Source organism: Phaenicophaeus curvirostris, chromosome 1, assembly GCF_032191515.1.
Source record: "Phaenicophaeus curvirostris isolate KB17595 chromosome 1, BPBGC_Pcur_1.0, whole genome shotgun sequence".
Taxonomy (NCBI): domain Eukaryota; kingdom Metazoa; phylum Chordata; class Aves; order Cuculiformes; family Cuculidae; genus Phaenicophaeus; species Phaenicophaeus curvirostris.
The window spans coordinates 39,261,665-39,283,740 of NC_091392.1; positions in this window are offsets into that span (position 1 = coordinate 39,261,665).

The window sequence follows — 22,076 nt, forward strand, 5'->3', positions numbered from 1 at the left end:
AAGTAGTTAAAAGATGGGTAGATGATGTTCTTGAGGACATGGTTCAGTGGTAGATAGAAACGGTTGGACTTGATGATCTAAGAGGTCTTTTCCAACCTGGTGATTCTATGATTCTAGTGTCTACTCCTCAGAATACCCTTTGTGTGAGAAAGAGATTAGTAGTGGATTGGGGAAGAATACAGCGAAGGAATATTGCTAAATTGCATTTTGTCTGTGGAGGTGGTGGAAAGCAGTGCTAAGAAAGACAGAAAGTCATTTCAGGGCAGTCTAGGACTGTATGGTGTAAGTGCAAGAAGTCATTTAAACACACAAGAGATTCAAGGATATTATAAAATACTTCCTTGAGTCAGGACTGATATCTGGTGATTTAAATAAAGTTCTGAATTCTGTAAGCTTTGCCAAGATGCAAAACTGAAGTAAAAAACCCATTTTGATAAAAGATCTACAGCCTAGGCAGCCTTCCAGAGGGCAGATACTCTCAAATGTCAGTGTAGTTAAGAGATGCAAAATATTTCCTGGATGCACCAGCACTGTATCTGAGTTAGCCAGCTCAGGGAAAGGTTTGGCTTATTTTTGAGCACCTGGGGACAGAATTACTTTATCTGTAGAGCAGCTAAAGCCAAATACAAATGTATTCTTGTATCTTTTATAAAATCTACAGGCTTGAACCAGAACGGCAGCTATGGAAATTGTTACAAATGCAGCTTGGTGTGCTGAGTTCAGTGTAGTTGCATTTATATAATCTCAGAAGTAGCAGGGTAGCTATCTGCTACTGTGCCATGAAAATGTTTAAGGGGAGCATAAATTCTGGCTAAGCTTTTCCCTTTGGCCACAGGATAATATATTTCCATACATTCTGGTCTGTTCTACCCAACTGGAATATTTTTTTCCTTTCAGTAGGTTTTTACTCCTTGAACTTAGTCATGTGCTTCAAAATACATGCTTATGTAGCCTGCTTAGTCTATGTTTGCTTTACTAATAGCTGCTGGGTACTGATAGTGCCATGACTGTAATAATTTTGATCTCATGACTAGGGGATGTTGTTGAAATAGACATACTGAATGACTATATGTTTGCTATTACTTCATTGTCTTTTCTGGGGAAAGTTATCTTCTTCATATCAACTCTCTTACATTCCATTTGAGTTCTGCTACTAAGATCTGTCTATGTAGATCATATTTTCAAACCCTCTGCAACAACTGATGGAGGCAGAAAAGGGAAGGTAGTTTCAAAATCTTTGCTGGCCTGAAGGACTTAATTCCCAACTATGAGGCAGTTTGCTAACTCATCTCATTCAAATATGTGAAAGGGTGAGTAAGCAATAAAACATTTCAAATCAATCCATCTGGCAATAGGTAAAAGAGCTCTAATGAACAGCATGTTTACAGAGCACATTTCCTACCCAGTCTAGTCATTTGCAGGATTCGGGCTACAGATGTCACAGGTTGTCTGAGGAGCATTAGATGCAAGGAGATGAATGCATGTGAAAGGGGAGTTTGAGGGTAATTTATGATGATGGATGTTTGCTGTTTTTATGTGCACTTCATTAGCTAAGTCAGTCTGGCTAGCGCTCCTGGGATTTCTCTGCTTTCCCTACTGCTTGCTGATGGCCATTTACTCTGAGTTCATAGGTGAGTGAACACAAACATATGTTTTTGGATACACGATTTGCTTTATGATGACTAAGGAATGCAAGAAGCATCTGTTATGGAGCTGTTAGAAGCTGCTATGTCCTTCAGTACAGAAACTGGGAAGAATATATTGTGGTATTTCCTTTTTCTGCAGGCAGAGGAAAGACACAATCTGTTAAGTTTCTGTTTAAAATATGACAATTCTTTTTATGACTTGAGATGCTCTAGGATCTAACAAGATCCTAAATTGACTCCCAGCATGAGAAGTTTCGTATCTGCCACCAATGCTACTAGCATAATGTCTTGGTATTATGAATCTTTGGATTGTCTTCAGTGGGAATGCATGTGTGCATAAATAATAGCAGGATTTGGCCTTGTGTATGTAAAATTATTAGGCAAATCAGTAGCAGCAAGACCAATGGCGTAGCTGCCTGAAAAACAAGAGCATGAAGTGCTCTTTAATGACCCTGAATGCAGCTGCTAAATTCATAGCAGGTTAAAAGTCATACCAGTTGTAGCAGCATACTGTTTCACAAGGATGAGCCAAATCTTTTGCTTTGTGAATGAGGAATAACGCTAACATTTTAGAGTTATATTCAAATTCTTTGTGTCAATACATGTGGAAGCATTCCTACAGGCAGGAACTGGAATGGTTACTTGATCGACACCATGTACGTTCCAAATTTCTAGGAACAAAGGACACCATAAATAATTTTTTTTTTTTGTATCTGTATCTTCTTTTTTTCTGAATGACAGTTTCCAGGAAATAGTGACAAGGATGGTTCTGGGTACAGGATTCACTCAGGTTGCTTAATGCATCTTGAAAAGCACAGATAGAGTTGAAAATGTTACAGTAACATTCAGTACTGCAAATGATAAAATAAAACCCCTTAATAAATTCGATTTGCCATTATCATCAAGGCATCTCTTCAAGTGAGACCAGATGACCAGTATGCATCAGCAGTAACTGAGGCTGCATGTCCACCACATGAACATCTTGGTTGTAAAACTGCTTTAAAGATGTGGTCCCTCTTCCTTCCCAACTATCCTGCACCCTACATGCTTTTCCCTCCAGTTATGCTGCAGATATTACAGCAGGTGAACAAGCTCAGCATAACAACTGAGCTGACAAGGATAGGCACAATAGTAACAACTTATTATGCTGCTAATGGAAGTGCTTACAGTGGAAATACTTGTCCTTGGAACCAATATTCACTATCATGGTATAATTGTCTCATAGTATCCTTATTGTCACCATATTTTTTAAATTAGGGTAGCTGCAATGGTGAGTGCTCATACTCTTAACAGAGTTAACTAAGCCAATAAACTTGTGATGTGCAGAAAAGTCCTCAGGACCTTCTTTCCATTCTTCTTTTGAAACACCTCCCTTCTTTCTAAGGTATTATGACTCTCTGCAGTATTTGGCATCTCCTCAGATCAAGGTGAAATATGAGTAAGGCAGCAGCCCTGTTTGGTCCACTACAAGCCGAGCACTCCAGTGTCCATAGCCCTGCTAAGCCAGGTCTCTTCGTATCTACCCAAACTTGATGATATCGCTCTATTTTGGGCTAAAATCTGCTCAGGAATATCATCCATTTCTCTGGCTATTAATGCTGTGTGTATGAACAAAGATGTGAATCTCTCCTGTGTTGCCCATCCTCAGATTTTCACTTCCCACAGTGACAGGAGATCTTGAAAATTTCTGCAGAATGGACTGAGCCCAGAACCTGCCCTCTCGTTCAGAGTTAGCACCACATTTGACAACACTCTAACTCATGTGAGAAATGCTGAGGTCTTTTCATAACAGAGACCATCACAGTTTTCCTGCTTTAAAACTTACTATTGAATCTGTTTCAGCTGACTTAAAAAAACTGAGTTTAAATAATGCTTATAATATATCTGAATGTAGGCTGATCTGGAATTCAATAATTTATGTCAGTATAGTTTCCTATATACTTGTAAGAACCACAAGCACAGATCACTCTTCTACATTTGATATGCAGAAAATAATTAGGATGATTGCTCACATTTAATTCTGTATTTGTGCGTATTATTTTATTTTTATTATGGGCCTTATAAGCAGACAGCTACTCCCTTTCTTCTATGGACCATCTCATAGCTTTAAACTGCTTCTGGAGGAGAGCGACAGGATGTGACACATGTACAGAATCCAAGATTGATAAGGATATGTTTTCTCTCATTGTAATGTCTGAGAAGGAGTGAAGATTGACGGTTCAATCACTCATTAATAAAGACTTACTGTATTCCCATTCATGAAAGCATTAGTCAAATTCTAAAACATTATTAAAAGGCTGTTATTAAAGTCTGATTTAGCACTTTCCCTCATATGACAGTGTAGAAAAACCTCTATCAGTAAAGACAGTTTTAATTAGTCTGAAAACCACCCCAAAATTACTGATCTTTTTCCCTTTTTCAAAAAAAAAATATCGGGAAATATCTTTTCTGCCAGGAAAGAATCAGGACTTAAATATATGGTTACATTAGTTTAGCAGGTTGCTAAACCTCAGTGGTTCTAAAGGACTAATACATCGCTCCAGGCAAGAAAAGATCAAGTTAGGCTATGTTGTTTTTAATTTGCTGTGGACGGAGATCTCCGACTTACATTGACTCAATTAAAACATTAATGACAGAGTCCACCGTGAAAGACTTGGCAGAGCAGGGTATGAGCCTTGAGTCACAGAGCAGCTCTGTCCACAGCCTTTTCTCCTGGAGTAGCTGGTGCTTGATGGCTGGTCCGTGCTCCCATGGAGCAGCAGTGCACACCCATCACTGAGGGAAGACAATGTTGACGCCAGCTTCTGCAGGCTACCAGGCTGTATCTTGTGTGAGAGCAGCCTGGACACTCCTGTGGTGCAATTGACAGTGAGCTGCTGTTTGAGGGTACACAGTACCATCTCATGGAAAAGAACGTCACCACACCAGCCCAGTCTCAATGTGCATGCAGGGGAAAGGAAGCAACAACAAAATCATGTTAAGTCTTGTCTTCTGTTACAACTATTACTCTTGTAAATTCCTTGAGAACCTCTCAAGCTTTCTCTCCTTAAGCAAGATTTAGTTAGATTTGAGCAGATTCACACCCATTTCTTGCCTTGATTCCACTGTCAAATGGGATTGATTTGCCAGTTTGTTTTGTCTGTTCATGTTCTACAATAACATGTCAACCTCCCATCCCTAAGAGGCTTATAGGAGTTTTCTGGCAGTGAAAGAGTCATATTTTTCCACTGTTTGGCTGTGAAAATTATTGTTCTCTGTCTTGTGTTGACTGATTAGGTGAAGTGCAGATACAGACATCCTCGTTATTTAAAAAAAACGACACCTCTTTCTTCAGCTGATTGGGTGGAGAGAAGCTTTTGTTCCCATAGCAACATTTTGCATTCAAGCCTGCAGAAATGAGGCTGGCTGGAGGCATTTCAAATATGCTGCATTTGAAGAGTTGTGCTCTACAGTGTGTTTTCTTTTTTGCATCTGACACAATTATTTAGTAAACACCAGTGAAACAAAAAGAAAAAGCTTTGCATCCCCACACGTGAACCTTGAGCCTGCTGATATTAGTTATGCTACAGAGCATTGCTTGAACTGCTCTTGTAAAATGTGCACAGTGGAGCACCTGACCACATTGCTGTTAGTTGTTTAAGCAGACACCACAACTTCAAATAAAAATCAGTCCAAAGTTCAGGGGTCACTTTTGTAAGAGTTCTTCTCCTACCTCCAGCAGAGACAACACTGAGTATGGTGTTCAGAGGGAACTGCCTAATAGGCTGAGGAACAATAAAATCCATGCAGGAGATAGTTCTCTCAGAGATGTGGGGCAGTGGTAGGGGAGGGGCTGTTGAATTCTTGCAGAAGTGGCAGCTAGGTTGAAGGAAAAAAGTTTTTTTCCCAATACAAGAAGCTGCTGAAGTAAGACTCCACTGGAAAAAGAACAGAGGACAAGACCAATTTAGATTCTGGCTTTTGCACTTCACACTGTAAAGGTTGGTCATGTGGAAGCAGGGGTAATTTCTGTGGCTAAATAAGAAGAAATTGATCTTCAGTGACAGAGGGACAAGGCAAGAAGTGTCTTTCATTTCAGGACTTCTGGTTCATTTGTGAAATACTGGGAAAGAAGGACAGCGCAGAGGAAATCAGAGCAGTCTTTTAGGGAGATGATATCAACTGGCCCTTCATCTTTGGCTTCCGTCTATCTCTGTTTCACCAGACAAACCCTCCTACTCTGCATAAATCTAGTTCAGGCAGAACTAGAAGATTCCAACATATTTATCCAGGTTTTCACTTTGGGAGGTACACAACTCAGCAGCACAGAACACATATCAGAAGCACAGTGGTTTGGTCCAGGAAGAAACGATGGCAAGTCACCTAGGAGAATAGAACCACAAACAAAATGTGCCTATAGAGTCAATGTAAGAGTATTTTAGGAATCATATATTACATTAATTGACAGTGATTCTTTAACAGGAAATTGAGTCACCTTTTCTCCATGTTTGCCTTTGGACTCTGATAAGCAAATTAATAGTATTAAGAATAACAAAAATGGTGATGTTATTGGCAAATCCCTTAGTGGGAACAAGTTGAGAGAGCATTGCTGAATTGCAGCACCATTCAGCTGGTAATCCAAAACTGTAAAGTGGCCCCAATATAAGAAAGCAGTACATTGTTGGCTAAAGTTTTTTTTTGAGATAAGAAATACAGGCGGATCGATTTCAGAATTTTTGTGGAAGGAAGACACCCTATATTGAAAAATATGAGGGAAAGCCAGAGGAAATATGAAGCAGGCATGGTCAGGTGGAATGCCAGTTTCTCTCGTCATCCAAGGTTCATCTGGGCTGACCAGCATCGGGTGGAGTTCACATCTATCATATTCTGATTAAATGGCATTATTGCTTGTGAGTAAAGCTCTTTAAAGACCAGCAAACCAACACAGTTTTGTCAAAATGAGCTTGAAAATAATTGGACAATACTTGTCCTCTTGGAGGAGGAAGTAAGATTGTGTACAGGGGAACTGTTCAGTGGTCTGTTTCTGGAAATCATGGATCAATCCCACCAAGTCGTGCGTTGCTTCATACCCAGGCTTCCTCTGCCGGGCATTGCACAAGTATGGTAAGTGGACTAAGGCTGTAGGAGAAAAGGGGCACACAGGGTGATGTAAGAGTGAGAACACGGAGACAGCTTACAGCACCAGAAGGGCAGGAGAAATGGTGTGTACCAAGAGCCATCTAGAGTCACAACAGCTGATAAAGATCACAAAAAGCCCCAAACAGTGATGGAGTGGAAGAGTGGAAACACAAGCAGTCCTGATGCCCTGAAATGATATTATCTCGGATAAGACAAGACATGACAAGACAAGTCAGAAATCTTAATTATTTGCTGCTGATTGGCCAGTTGGTATTGGAGTTCTGTCAAAACTGCCCACCACGTTTCTTTGAGTCTGGATTCCAAAGTTTTCACCTACCTTTAAATGCTTATGTTTAAAAAATAAAAGGATGGACTCAAACTTTTATAGCTCCAGAAAAAAATGTAGGGGTCAATAGTGAAAGGAGGCTGCAGTATTTCTGCTGTTGTGAGAAAACAGGTGAAAAACATGCACTGGGGTGTTTTATCTAAGACAGCTTTTGAAAGATATGGATACCAGGATCTATTGCCAGGACAAATTGCTCAGCCCTGCCTTTTGAGAAGAAAAAACTTCTGGCCTTGAGTTGCAGAGCTAGATTTCCAACAGCCTGTCATTAGAGATCCTGAGGAAAACCACATTCAGCTGCTGACTTTCAATAGTTTCTGTGTTATCAGAAAGGAAAGATTCTTGTTCCAAGGTCTTGAACTCGCCTAAAGCATAAAATGCCAAGCTACAAAGCACTGAGATATGGGGCACTCTAGGAACCCCATGCCTGTAATTTAAACATTGCAACACCTGAATCTTAGGATTCCAACTCTGTTTTAATCATGTCTCTTCATGAGTGTAACTACAGAGGAAACAAACCCAGAGCAGATTCACATATGCCTATGGTCCAGGATTATTGCTAATATTCTGATTCCTCTTAATTATCCCATTTCACTTACAGGCAAACTACTGATTGTATAAAGGCTACACAATCAGCCTTCACACAAGAAGGACATGCATTTCAATGAGAAATATCTGAAAGAAAGAAAAAACACTCGAGAGTCTGTCATGATCTTAGCAGTGGACAAGAAGAGTCAATGACTGTAGCAGGTAGTATTCTTGGAAATGCCACTGATTTCTGTGAAATGTGACTGTAGAAACATCATATCATACTTGTAATACGGAAATTGTGACAAAAGGACAGAGTCTTCATTTTCAGAAGCATGACTGAGGCCTGTGTCATCAGACCTGAGAGAGGAAAAGCAACCAACAGCCAGCATTGTGAAACAAATTAACATGCTAATAGGAGCCCAGCAAAGCTGAGCCCAATAGTAGTCATTGGACCATGTAACAACCACTAGCTAAGTGCAACCAACGTAAAAAACCACTAATCATGCAGGTTCCAGTCAAGTGCCCCCTCTCCATTTTAGCACATTAATGAAACATTGGACTGAGTAATACCTTACACCACAAGATCAAAGGCAGCAGCACCTGGCTCAGTCTGCACACATTGCAAATGTGATGGCTGAGATTTGATGGCCAAGCACCATGGAGTGGCTCCATGCTCTCCACAACATAAGGTTATGAACTCCATATTAACATGCCGGCTAATATTCAGCCACTGCAGCTAAATTACTCCTTGTCAACTAATTCCCAGTGTAACTGTGATGACAGCTTGCTCTAATTTCTTTGTCTGCTTTTTACTTGCTGTCTTGCTTGAAATTAATTCACCATGGGTCACTATATGCTAACAGGACTGAAGCTGCATGAAAAGTTACCCGAGGACACAGGGAAAACATGAAATAACAGGTTGCCCTGAGATAAGCCACATCCTTCAAAATCTGAAACATGTGGTCCTGTCCTCGTGAGACAGGGGACAACCTGCTGCTCCGTTGTCTGTATTGGGACGCTGGGCACACAGGCTCAGCCAGGGGATGCATGTGTGCAGAAGTAACACACCGAGTGACAATTCACCTCCCCACACCAGGCAGCAGGAACCCCTGGTTCTTGCATTTACCGTTAATACAGAAAGTACTTTATAATTAGCACTAAATACCTTTTGAGATCGGATTCTATTTTAACTTGAGAACAGCTTGTAGCTCTGACAGCGCACTGTAGCTTGCAGGAAGAGTAAAACGCTCCTGGACCAGGTGTAATTTGCTTCGGGTGAGACTCGCTTCGTGAGCTGGACTGCTATGACCGTGCACGGAGCGTTCGAGCACCGGAGCCGCGTGGTCCGAGTGACTCCCCACGGCCCGGATCCCGGCGGGGCGATGAACCCGCCCTGCCTGGCATCTCGCCGGGGGTTGAGGGGAAGCAGCCTGGCCCAGAGCAGCCGGCAGCGAGCGGCTGCGGCGGGAAGGAGCCCTGCACGCTGCTTTTGGCGGGTCGCGATGGGCGCCCGGGCGGCGTGACCGGGAGCGGCGGCTCTCCCGGGCGGCGGGAGGGGAGGGGGCCGGGCGGCGGGGGCGGGTGGGCCCGGCCCCCCTCGCCGCTCAGCTTCGTGGCGGGCGGCAGCCGTCGCGACGCCGCTCAGTGTGGGCAGGCGGGCGGCGCGCACGGAGGGGCCGCGGGCTCCGGGCTCCGCGCCGAGCCCTCCGTGACGGGCGGGGAGAGCGCGCCGCCGCGGCGGGGAGCCCCGGCGCTGCCTGCCCGGCATGCTGCGGAAGGTAAGGACCCCGCCGCTGCCCCGCCGGCCGCGCACACCGGGGGTCGCCGCGGAGCCCTGGGGGCCGCGACCGAGGCAGCGACCGGGGCGGCAGCAGCGGAGCGTCTGCCGGGGCTCCGCCAGGGGGCGCCGCGACCGGCCCCGGGGTGGCGGCGGCTCCAGTCAGCGCGGCCGGACCGGGAGCAGCGCGGGCGCCGGGCGCTGTCCGTGGTGCTGGGCGAGCGCCGGGCGCTGTCCGTGGTGCTGCGGGTCTGGCGCCAAGTGTTGCCCGCGGCGCGGGACTGGCGCTGGGCGCTGTCCATGGTGCTGGGTGCAGACGCCGGGCGCTGTCCGTGGTGCTGAGCGAGCTCCAGGCGCTATCCTCTATGCGGGGCAGCGGGAGGGCACTGACGGGCAAACTTTGCTGCCCGCGGAGGGCGGGTTTCCCAGCGGGGCTGCGTTGGAGCTGGAGTTGCCATGGATGCCTGTGGCTGGTAGAGCAGGGTGCGAGGTCTCTCCAAAGGCCGCCAGTGCTGGTGGGGAAGGCTCAGGCAGCCGGCGCAGGGTGAGTGCTAAGTGCCCGGAGCCACCTGGGGCTGCTGTCGGGAGCAAATGCTGCTCTGTGCACCAATCGAGCCTGGGGACCGGCGGTCCATGGCTTGCCAGCCTGCCTGCTGCTATTGTTCCTGGCAAAGCAGCAGGCGGTCCCTTCACTGTAGAAGCTCAGGCAGGGAGAGACTTGGGTGAATGGAACAGCTCTTCATTTGTACCCTGGCAGCAGCAGTGTTTATTGTGTGTGAAGGCGAATGCAAGACTCTCATCACTGCTGAATGTGCTGCTAAAAGCAGACCTAGAGGTCTGAGCCAAAGAGAGGGTGGCTACAGAGCAGCACCAGACCCCACTTTGGAGCAGCAGCCAAAAACTATTAAAGTCAGTAGGAACCCTTTCCCTGGCATAAGAGAGTGTGCTTATATACCTTCCAGCTCCTATTACAGTTTTCAGCACTCCTTCCAAAAGGCAAGCTTTCCGCCTTGTTGGACCTGGGTTCCTTCCCATCATTGCTAGAAAAGGGGCTGTAAGAGGAAAGTGCCAGCATAGAAGGAGTGTTATCAAAAGAATGAATCACATAACTGTTCAGGCTTCTTGTCCTGATGTTGTTCCTGTCTTGTTCTTGTCTTGTGTTATCTTCTCAATTTTTGTTGTTGCAGTTTTAGGCCCAGTAGTGTAAGTGTGCAGTAGCTAAGACAACTGAAGTAGCAAGATATCCCTCAAAATTTGTGATAAAACAAAAATCACTAGCCTTGTTGTGTGGTGAGGTGGTTACAGATTGGGCTCCTCTTCTGTGCTTCTGAGCTGCTGATCTGGACTCCAGTGTCTGCACTTAGTTTGGCAGAGCCTGAGTGACACAGAACAAACAAGGTGATTTAGGATTTCCCTTTGTTTTGGAGAGGAACTCTCCTCTTAACCAGGCTCCTGAAGCCCGGCATCGCAAATCTCTTTTTACCAGTATCCCCAAATGAGTATTTTATACCATTAGTGGTAATTATTATGTAGCTATTGTACAGTTTGGACAGGCTGGGTAAGAGAAAGATGATTAATTCTAGTCTTGCAGTGGGAATAATGTGGAACAAATGCTTCATTTGAATTTCTCCTTCTTCCACTACACATCATACCCCTTTGCTTACTAGGACATGGAGTGCAGATATGGTCAAGATTTGAAATTAAGGGTTCATTAGAGGTCAATACAACCCTGGGGATTGTGGATACATTGTATCTGAGTCTTGTTTCTTTTTCATGTCTCATTCTGCCACTGCACAAGGTCTAAATCGGAGTTTGAGGGTTACTCTATGCTGGCAACTTATTCTGTGCTGCATGATCATAAGCCATCCATTGCAGACTGACCTCTGTGAATTATTGGCCTTTAGAACTAGAGTGGTACCAAGAGAAGTTAAACAAGGCTTATTTTAGCTTAGAAATGATAAAAGTGTTAATCCCTAATTCTTAGGCAACGTTTCAGGGCTAATTAAGGCTACATGGAGAACCTTCTGAGAAAGGGAAAAAGTTTTAGGAAAAAGTACCAAGAAATAAAACCCCACACAATTGCAGCCCTCACTTTGATTCATGAATGCCTAAATCCTACTTTAGGCATCCCATTGGAGAACCTTCCTCACTGAGTTCATGGATCAGGTCCTGATCAGGTCCTTGGCATGTCTTGGGAAAGCAGCAGTCATGGGGGTAACAAACAGCTAAAATTAATTTCATGCCCTGACTCTCTAGGCTGGAGTGTGAAATCTCAGTGTTGATTGCTTTGTCTCCTCTTTATTCTCTGCTGTTCCCAAGGAGTTTCTTCCATTTGTGCCTTAGCACTCCCTTTTTGCTTTTGGTATTTGTCAGGAAAGAAAGATAAAACAGGGAGAAACTCCTGGCTTTCTCTTGTTCTACCTGTTATATGATTTTATGGCCAAAAAGAGGAAGCTTAACATTTGGGACCTCTCTGACTTCGCTGTCCGTAAATATAGTTGATGTTTCATCAATTGCTTCAAAAATAAATTAAGCTGGAGATGACTTGGTCACTGAGATAGAAAGCTGAAAGGCTTGCACAAGGTTTAGTATGGGTCAGCAGCTCAGTGTTAAATCCACACTTTTCATTTGTATCAAGTTTTCCAATGCCATCTGCACTCATAAAGGAGCAGTAAGGGTTTGTTTTGGTTTGTTTTTTTTTTTTTTTTTGGTGTACTGTATTTCAACTCTAACATGGAGAAGATCAACCAAAGATGAATCAGTGAAATGTTAGTGTCTTGTTGGAACTGCTGTTGAGTTGTGTTTGGGGAGTGGGCTTTCACTAAGCTGAGCCCTTGGCTTCTCATGTGAGCTGATGTCTCCGAGGTGCCTGCCTGCTCCCGGTGTGCCAGTCACCAAAACATGATGAACTTCCTACAGGCAGTGGTGACCTGAAGTCAGCAGCAGGTGCTGGCAGTCTTGTGGCTTCAAGAGTGACACGGTGATGCTCTGTACAGCCTTCTCTGCACTTCTGCTCACCAGTGCAGAGGCACATCTTGGGCAGACAACCCTCTGTGTGTTCCTCATGTCCCTGCTATAGTCTGTGGAGGAAAGCGGAGCAGCCTGGGTCTGGCACTGCATGCATCAGAGCTGTGCAGTAAGGAAGAGAGACTGCCACAGGGGAGGACGGGCAGTAGCAAGACAGAGTTAACCGGCGCTTTCAGGGCTCTCTGCTGAATCTGGAGCCTAGCTCAGCAGTTTTTACTAAAAGCTCCTGCTAGGGAGCAGTTTAAACCTCTCTGCCTGCTGTTTAGACCTCTCTGCCTGCCACTCATTCCCTGCTTCTGCCCCCTCCAACTATGTATGTCCAACCTGTTCTTCACAAATGGAGTGCTTTCTAGAATCCTCTGAGTACTAGTGAGACCAAGGTTTCCTAATTATCCTAATGCCTTGTTTGAGATGCTTTATGGGAGTTTCATCCTTCCAGAGTCCGTGTTTCCCCTTTCTCATCTCTACACACTCTCTTTTCGGATTTGAGAAACACGATGGCTATATGTACAGAGTTTCCTGGCCACCACTGCTTTTCCTCCCTCTTGAAGCTGTTCAAAATAATTAAAGATGACAAAGGCATTTTCAAGTCCTTTCTTGCTTGCACAAATACATGTTTCTAAGAACACTGTTGTGTAGTACCTAGGTGCTACACCTGGATATAAGTTAATGTCAGCTGAGGCTGATTTCATTCCGGGTGAAAGATCTGATTATTTTTCTTCCATATGCCCCCCAGTTTTCACTTGGCTTCATACTAGTAAAAAAATACTAATGCATATATAAGCAGGACAAAGATCCCTGAATTTTTTTTTTAACATACCCCCCGCCTCCCCACTTCCTGGCCATTGAGATGAAATAGATTGGCATTCCAGTTAATAGAGACAAGCTGTCTATTAGACTTTGCAGGAAGGTGGTAACAGAGTTAAAAGAAGAGAGACTACATTTCCAGGCAACAGATGGAAAGCTGATTCTCCCAAGCTCAGCATTCTTGTCTCTTTGGACTTGCTTCTCTCAGCTTCTCTTGCCAGATGACCTACCTGTCTTAATTGACTGTATTAGGATCTAATTTATTCAACTTCAACAGCCTTGCACCAAATCACTGAAGTGCATATTAGATATAAACTCTCATTTGTATTTGCTTTTATTATCTTTTTGAATATCAGCTCTGTGTACCTTGTTCATTTTGCTAGGGAAAACAAATTCACGTGTCAAATACTGCAGGAGTTATTTCTTCAGACAGAATGTGCCCACACTTGGAAATGGACGGAAATCAGCAAGAAATATGTTTTTAGGGACAACAAAAAGAAGAAATTGGTATGGGAAGAACATACTGAAAATCAGGTTGGGCTAAACAAAGTATGTAATAAATTAAATTGTGTGCCACTTCTGTTTTCATTATACATTGTTTAATATTCTTAGATGTTTTCTAGCTCTAATTCTCAATAGTCAATAGCTACGCTTCTAGGTAAAAATAAAGAGGGAAAGGGAACAGCCTCGCTTGGTAATGCTTTGTTTAATTCATAAAGTAGTTAGGAGGGACATATACACCTTGACAGGTGCAGAGCAGTGCTGCATCTTGCTATAAATTTTATTCACCAGGTGTCTGAATGGAATGAAAGTTTTTTTAACCAAGTTGACATTGTCTGGTCTTTACAACTTGTTGGGCGAAGCTGCATGTACTGGGGCAATTTGGGCTAATGGGAGTGGGTGGCACCATAGGACTGCTGGGGAGATAAAAATGCCCTTTGGGTATTTTTAGTTGCTCAGAGATTGTCTTCAAATAGTATATAGCACTGACAGTCAAAGACTATAACTCTGCATTGTGGTAACAATGTGATTTTTCTTATTCAGCTATTTTAGAGGCTCTAGTATTTTGGCTACCCTTAGGGAATATAAAATGTGTTACCAGTTAAATCCATGACAACAATAACTTATTTAAGCATTAGTTTTAGCTGAGCTAATGTACAGGCAGTTTAACTGAGTAAGACACAGGCCACCCTGGCATGAGAGAGAACTCAATAAATACTTGCTCCAAACACAGCAGAGTGGGGGTTTGAATAGCAGTCTCTGGCCTTTGGGAGAAATGAGGCAGAGAGGCAGTGGGAAATTTCTGCTACAGCTTGTGTGCGATGTGACTAAGGCAGGGATGGGGTTTAGTGGAATTTTAGTGAATTCAGTGCCTAGAGGTCTTTAAGTGCCTATAAGTTTACATGATGTGCAAGTGAGGATTTTGGTGGGACATCAGCATCGGTGTTGAAGGATTAAAGGTAAGGGAATTTACTGCCTTCACCTCAAACACTCCTGTTTGATGAAGAGTTCATCTTTACCATCATTACTTCTGCAGGGTTATTTTTCTGTGACTCAATGGATTAGCAGTCTCTGCCAACAGTGTCTCTGATGCATATATGGACCAAAGCAATGCCAGAATTTCCCAAATACTTGAAAAGGCTTGAAACAGAAGCAATGGAATAAAGAGGACCAAGGCAATGAAGCTGAGGCTTCAGGTTCAGTGGCGGTGTGTGCTGTGGCAGGCAATAGGTGATGGAAGGGCAATTCATTTAGCTCTGTGACACAAACTGAGATGTTTAAAAGGTAGGCTGATGTTTCTGAGGTTTTTGGAGGTCTTAAGCTGGAAGGGTCTTGAGGTATAAATAAATTTTTGTGGGCTCTCTCAGATGTATCTACTAACGTTTTGAAGTTTCTATCTTTAAGAGGTTTTCTTAAGGTTCTAGAGTAAAATGTTTTGAAGTTGGGCAATAAGCAACCAAAATCTAATGGAAAGGCAATGAATCATAGAATCATAGAATCATAGAATAACCAGGTTGGAAGAGACCCACCAGATCATCGAGTCCAACCATTCCTATCAAACACTAAACCATGCCCCTTAGCATCTTGTCCACCCGTGCCTTAAACACCTCCAGGGAAGGTGACTCAACCACCTCCCTGGGTAGCCTGTTCCAGTGCCCAATGACCCTTTCTGTGAAATATTTTTTCCTAATGTCCAGCCTAAATCTTCCCTGGCGGAGCTTGAAGCCATTCCCTCTTGTCCTGTTCCCCGTCACTTGGGAGAAGAGGCCAGCACCCTCCTCTCTACAACCTCCTTTCAGGTAGTTGTAGAGAGCAATGAGGTCTCCCCTTAGCCTCCTCTTCTCCAAGCTAAACAACCCCAGCTCTCTCAGCCGTTCCTCATAAGGCGTGTTCTCCAGCCCCTTCATCAGCTTTATTGCTCTTCTCTGGACTCGCTCCAGAGCCTCAACGTCCTTCTTATGGTGAGGGGCCCAGAACTGAACACAGGATTCGAGGAGCGGTCTCACCAGTGCCGAGTACAGAGGGAAAATAACCTCCCTGGACCTGCTGGTCACGCCGTTTCTGATCCAAGCCAAGATGCCATTGGCCTTCTTGGCCACCTGGGCACACTGCTGGCTCATGTTCAGTCGGCTGTCAACCAACAACCCCAGGTCCCTCTCCTCCAGGCAGCTTTCTAGACAGATTTCTCCTAGTCTGTAGCACTGCATAGGGTTGTTGTGCCCCAAGTGCAGGACCCGGCACTTGGCCTTGTTAAACCTCATGCCATTGGACTCAGCCCAGTGTTCCAGCCACTGAGATTTAGGTAGTGAAGTCCCTGGGTTTGCTTTTGAAAATGGGATTGAACTGGCTAATGTGCTTTCAACTGCCTTTCTTACTGGTTGCATTTTTATCTGCCACTTCTGTCGGTAAGCAGAGAGAAGACAAAAGCCTAAGTGGCACAGGGAGGAAGAATTAAGGAGTGACTGATTGTTCACTGTCTCACTCAAGGCCTCAGATGAAACAGTCAGGCCCCATGTTCAGAGCAGAAAGATGTGCTAGTTGCTTAGCTGTGCCATTCCTTGCCATTGGGCATTGTGAAGGGTGTGAGTTTCTATGGGCTCAAAAAAACAAGCAGGGAAATTCAGGAAGAATACTTCAAAATTAACGTCACTGGCTTGGAGAAACATTGAATTGCAGAGCCTCAGCAGCTGGAAAGTGTTCTGGTGAGCAATATTACACCATTATTCTGATGAGTTTTCCCAAGGCATCTACAATTGGCCACTGTTTCAGCCAAGGTACAGGCACGAATTTAATGGAAGTCAATACGCTCCTTACAGTCCAGTACCACAAAATTAAGCTTTGTTTTCTCATGAGGTTGCTTCTGAGATATCGAGCCTATTAGAGTCATTGATTGAGCAGGTCAGCCAAGAAATACCGTATGAGTCTATGTCATCACAGAGAATGCGCACTTGGCTGAAGCAGTGGGAAACAAATGGAGGAAAACTAAGATTTCTTAAGCATGTTGTTTTCACCGAACTGAAACCAGAAGGATTGTTTAAAAGTAATTTCTCATGTTTGTGACTCCTGTTGAGGACAACAGTAGGTCAGAGTGGTAGTTACATTTTTCTTAACAGGTTGCTTGCACCAGGACCAACACTCCCCTGTCCTCATGTTCTGAGCTGGGGACAAAGCAGATTTTAGCACAAAAGATTTCATATGTTCTCCACCGGTGGAATGTTGTTCTGGTAAGAAGACAATAAAATCTTAACTTTCAAAAATATATATGTGGAAAAGAGAGGCAGGGACACTCCTCTTGCAAATAATTCACCTGAGATTGAGCAAAACTGGGCAACTGCTGGACCAACTAGATCATTTGATACTAGATTCGGCGTGGTTTGATCCTAATCCAGCTAACTCATGTGACATCTTGAATGCTTTGTGGTGGGACTTCTAGGCCAAACATCCAAAACATTTCAGACCGGCAGAATGTGGTGAACTATTAACCACAGTAAAACTACATTTATAGATTTTCAGTTGGAAACTCTTACAGTTGTCTGGTCTGTGCACCATTTTCTGAGACCTCATCAAGGATTTGCAAACAGCACCAAACAAGGATTTGCAAACAGCACCAAACAGTATCTCCTCCTTGCTGCCTGAGGAACGATTTCCATCTTCAGAGGACATATGTCACGAACCTGTAGTCCTTGGTATGATGATGCCTCCCCTAAAACAGGTCTTGTAGCTCAGCAGGTTGGGCTTTGGGCTTGGTTAAACAAGTCTGCTGTTTTCACTGGCTGTTAACCTGATGTGGAAATTTTTAAGCAAATTTGATCATTTTCTGCTACGGTCTGTGAAAAAAGCTTCTCTCTCATTGAAGAGTAAGTAAGACTTCTGAAAATCTTTGATAGTCTCCTGCTGAAAAGTGAAATGTCGCTAGGGCTCACCTCTTCTGCCCCATTACAACATCTTTGCATGCCCTGACAGTTCCCATGTGGCTTCAGGATCTATAAAATGAGGACACTGGCTCTTTGGTCACTGGTTTCCTGCTTCTGAATGATTGATCTTAAACTATTATATTTAATGTAGTGGAGCCTGACCTTGAATGTCAGAAACCATTATAAAAAGGAAGTGCTTCACTGGCTCTTTTTTTTTTATTTTCTGTCAAAACCATTTTTAAAATAAGGTTTTGATAAAAAACCAAACACAAACCTAACAAAATTATGTCTCTGAAAATATTAATTTTTCCCTTAAAAACTAACCTTTAATTGAAGAAACTGGCTTAAAGCTCTTTATTCTCAATGGGAAGTAAAAAACTCTTTTTTTTTTGTATATGAGTTAGTATTTACAACGGTTTTTTTCTATTTTTTTTTTAAATTTTACTAATCTTGGACATTTGGCAGCATATAATTATTTACACCAGTAACTGAATCTGCAAATTTCTCATTAGTTCTCCATCTTTTTCAGATGCTCTAAAAACTGTTTTATCACCTTCTCTTTGTCTTCTTGCCTTTTTCAGCTTATTTCTGGGCAGATGAATATAAACATGGTTTTTAATGCACTTCAATTATCTTCCTTTTGGTCAAGATATATTTTGAGGTAACACAATTAATTAAAACTCCATTAATGGTTTGAAAAGGATGTATTCCCTAATGGCAGGTCTTTGCTACTGGCCTACTTGAGTTAATGAGTGCAAATAGATGTACGATACATATTAACTTGCTCAGAAATAAAGGGGGATTTTTGTTCTTTTTCTTTTTTTTGTGTGTGTTTTTTTTCTTTTTTAAATGTGTAAAGGAAGCTGTTAGAAATACTCTTTCCGCTGCTTTTTTACCTTGCCCCATTCCCCATTCCCCCTTCCGTTTCTCCTTTACCTTCTTCCCTTCCCCTTCTCTCCTTCCCCTCCTCCCCTCCCTCTCCTCTTCACCCCTCCCCCTCCCTCTCCCCTCCCTTTCTCTTCTCTTTCCTTTTTCCTTTCTATTTTCTCTTCCCTCTTCCCTTTTTCCTTTCCATTTTCCCTTCCTCTTCCCTTTACTTCCTCTCTTCCTCATCCCTTCCTTCCCTCTTTTCCCTTCTCTTCCTTTTTCCTTTCTGTTTTGGTTTATTTTGTTGAAAGTAGGAATGGTTGTACAGACCTGGGATGTCTTCTCAGCAAACAAATTCCCTCTGACCTTTAGTAAGAAAGAATTCAGACAACTTTTCTAAGCCTTTTGCTGTTTGCATCCCCTTGCTGCAAAGGCACAACCATGCTCAGCCTCTCAGCTGAGAAGCTGTGTCGAGCCTCAGAGGCTTTTTTCCTACTGCTGCCAGATGAAACTCTTCCCTTCTCCTGCCATTCCCTTTCCACTGGAGCAGCCAGTTGCTGAACACGTTTGTCAGGGTTGTGGGAAAGATCAAGTAGACTGAGTTGTTTTTCCTAACTGCTTTGTAACACAAAGAAAACTTTTCAGAGAGGCTGCTTTCACCCCTGCTGCCCTGTCAACTACTGGTGTGGGCAAACTGGGCTTTTGTGGCTTGCAGAGCACCTGCACGGGAAGGCAGCTGAGTACAGAGACTACCTCAATGAAGGGAGAAAGCAGGATGAAAGTTCTGCAGAGTGGTGAGTGTTATATTACATGAATAAAGTTCGATTTTTTCTTATTATTGGGGAGAAGCATAACCAGAGAGAATGAGGCTGTGATGCTGAGTGCTGACATTGCAGAAACTATGTGGAACAAGTTGAGAGTGCGTAGAATAAAATGTCTTCTCTTTTGGGTGATAATAGAAGCCACAGTTCCCTGACAACTATTTATCGCCTCTCTTTTTTATATGTAATACAAAGGGGTTTTTGCCTAAGAGAGTTTTTTAAGTGAGCCTGACAACAGGTAACTTCTTTTAACTGCTCTTCAAATCCTAAAAATTGGGATTGCAGCTTTAGCAAGCAAGAATGTTTATCTACATACCTAATACTCTAGTAATTCACTCACAGTGGCTGAAAAATGACAGCTTTACATATGGACTGATGCACCTGTTCCAGAGGTGGGAGTGAGTAGCCAAGACTTTTGTACTTGGCACCTCTGCTGCCAGACTTTACAGAAATAGAAATAATTCAGGAAAAAAAATGAAGTTACTTTTATTCCATACATCTCTTACAGAAATAAGATGATGGTGAAGAATAAAGACATTTTGAATCACTGATAGTGGATAGTAATCTAATGTAAATCCTCAGGCAGGTTAAATTCATGTATTCTTGGCATGGTGCCCAGAATAGGGGAGGGAAGGGATGAATCAGCTCTCATGTTTTGCAAGATCCTGCCTTCTAGTTCAATATTGTCTTGTTTTCTTTGCCTAAATTTTTTCCTGACAGGTGGTGACAGAATGTTTTCATTAAAGAAAGGCGGATACTTTCCTAGCATCACAGAAACCATTTAAAGTCTCCTGTGGCAAACTAGTATTCAGACTTAAAAGTGGCTAGGTTCTCTTCACCAGTTTTTAAGGCTTTGAAATTCCTCATAACTGCCTAACATCCTTTTTTTTTTTTTTTTTTTTCTGGGCACCATTATCCAGCAACTCAGGGATGGGAGGACATGGACTAGATTGCTTACTGCTTGCCCCTGAGAACAGCTGCCTGCAGGAGGCTTGGTCAGCCACAGTGAAGCTGAGCCTTTTCTCTACACAGCCCTCATACAGCAGCTGTGCTGACCTCCAGCTGGACTTAGAGCGGTACCAGCACACATCCCAACGTACTTTAGCACTACTTCATGTTGCACTGCAGATCACCTATGATATTCTTCTGCTAGATCCTCAGAGGTTAGGGTATGGTTTTAAAACTATTGTCAAGAGAGGGTGAGCTGGTGCTTTGACAAGTTAGGCATAGGGAACTCTCCTGTAACAACCCCTCTGTAAGAATAATACGTGTTATTAGCACTTGCAAAGGCTGCTTGTGCCTCCTTTGTGAGCAGTTGGTGGAGCCTGGGTAGATCCTGTTTGCTCCTCAGGGAGCAAACACGTGAAGTTTGACTCTTGACCATCCAGGTGGAGTAGCTGTGCCACACCTCGTATATCTTTGAGGGCTGGTGGCTCAAGTGTTTTAGAGGCTATGCTGCTTGCCCTGGTTTCCCAGTTGTGGTGAATTTAAATGACGATGTGGATCATTGTCAGGCTGCAGCACCATGGGGACGGAGGAGAACATGAGCGTCTGTATCTGAGCAGGGTGGACACTTGACCAGATAGCCACTATTTCCAGCTTTGAGGGCTTGGACTGTGCGTGGACCAGATATCCATGTACAGAGCAGGAAAGGAGAGAGGAAGAGGAGTTGCCTGATGAACCAAGCACTGTCATCATGAGTCTTAGTAAAGCCAAACATGCTGGAGGCAGTTGTTAATTCCTGGTTCTGGTGTGCTGAACTGGCACCTCTAGAATAGCCTGCATCTAACAAGTACCCAGGTGTTCAATCTGGGTTTGCTGTTCTCTATGGGAGCTAAATTTGCTAGGAATATAATTTAGAAATTAAAGACACAAATCATCAAATCAGAAGGAAGCATGGCATTGGATCAAATGAGGAAAAAGTAACACTTTCCCCAAGCTAAGTAACAATCAGTTCATTTGTTCTTTGCTTCTGGGGCTCATTTTGATTTCATAAGCACATTTCTTCCCTTAGCACTGCTGCTGTAAGGATTTTTAAAGTACGTGTGTGTTCTCAAATTTTTTGCTGTGCCTGGGTTAACTTTACTCACCTCAGCGTTAGACTCAATCCCCTGGACCTATACAGTGAGCAGCTTTGGTTGTTCCTCAGGGCATGTTTTGGCAAACAGCTTTAGACATGCTAATACAGGGTGGTGGAAGGGGAGAGATACTCACTGTAGAGCTAAGCATGCATGAAAAAACTTCTCATCTTCACAGTGCTTGTAAGCAATAACAAATCCTCATGACAACATTATGAAATGATGTAGTTATACATTATCACTATATTACATGAGAAAGCAAGAGATAAAATTTTCTTCTGTAAGGTTCACCAAAGAAGCCAAGGGAAACCCAGTGGTTTTAAATTACTGTCTTTTCCAAGACAACTAGAATTTGTCTTTTTAAGACACTCTGTACACTTGTGTAGGCACATGCGTCAGCACTCACCTGAATAAAGAAACGTTCCTAAGCTAGCAACTGGGAAAGCAGTGCACCTTTGAAATAGCTGAATGATTCTGAAGAGAAGAGCTGTCAGGGTTTTATGTCTACTATTGAGCTTACTAAGGTTTTTCATTCCAGTAGGGTTTAAGATTGGAGCTTGTTTAGCAGTTTCAGACTTTCCTCATGTGATTTCTCCTTCCCAATACGTCAATTTGAAACGGAGCAGAGGGGAAGGGACAGCACCTG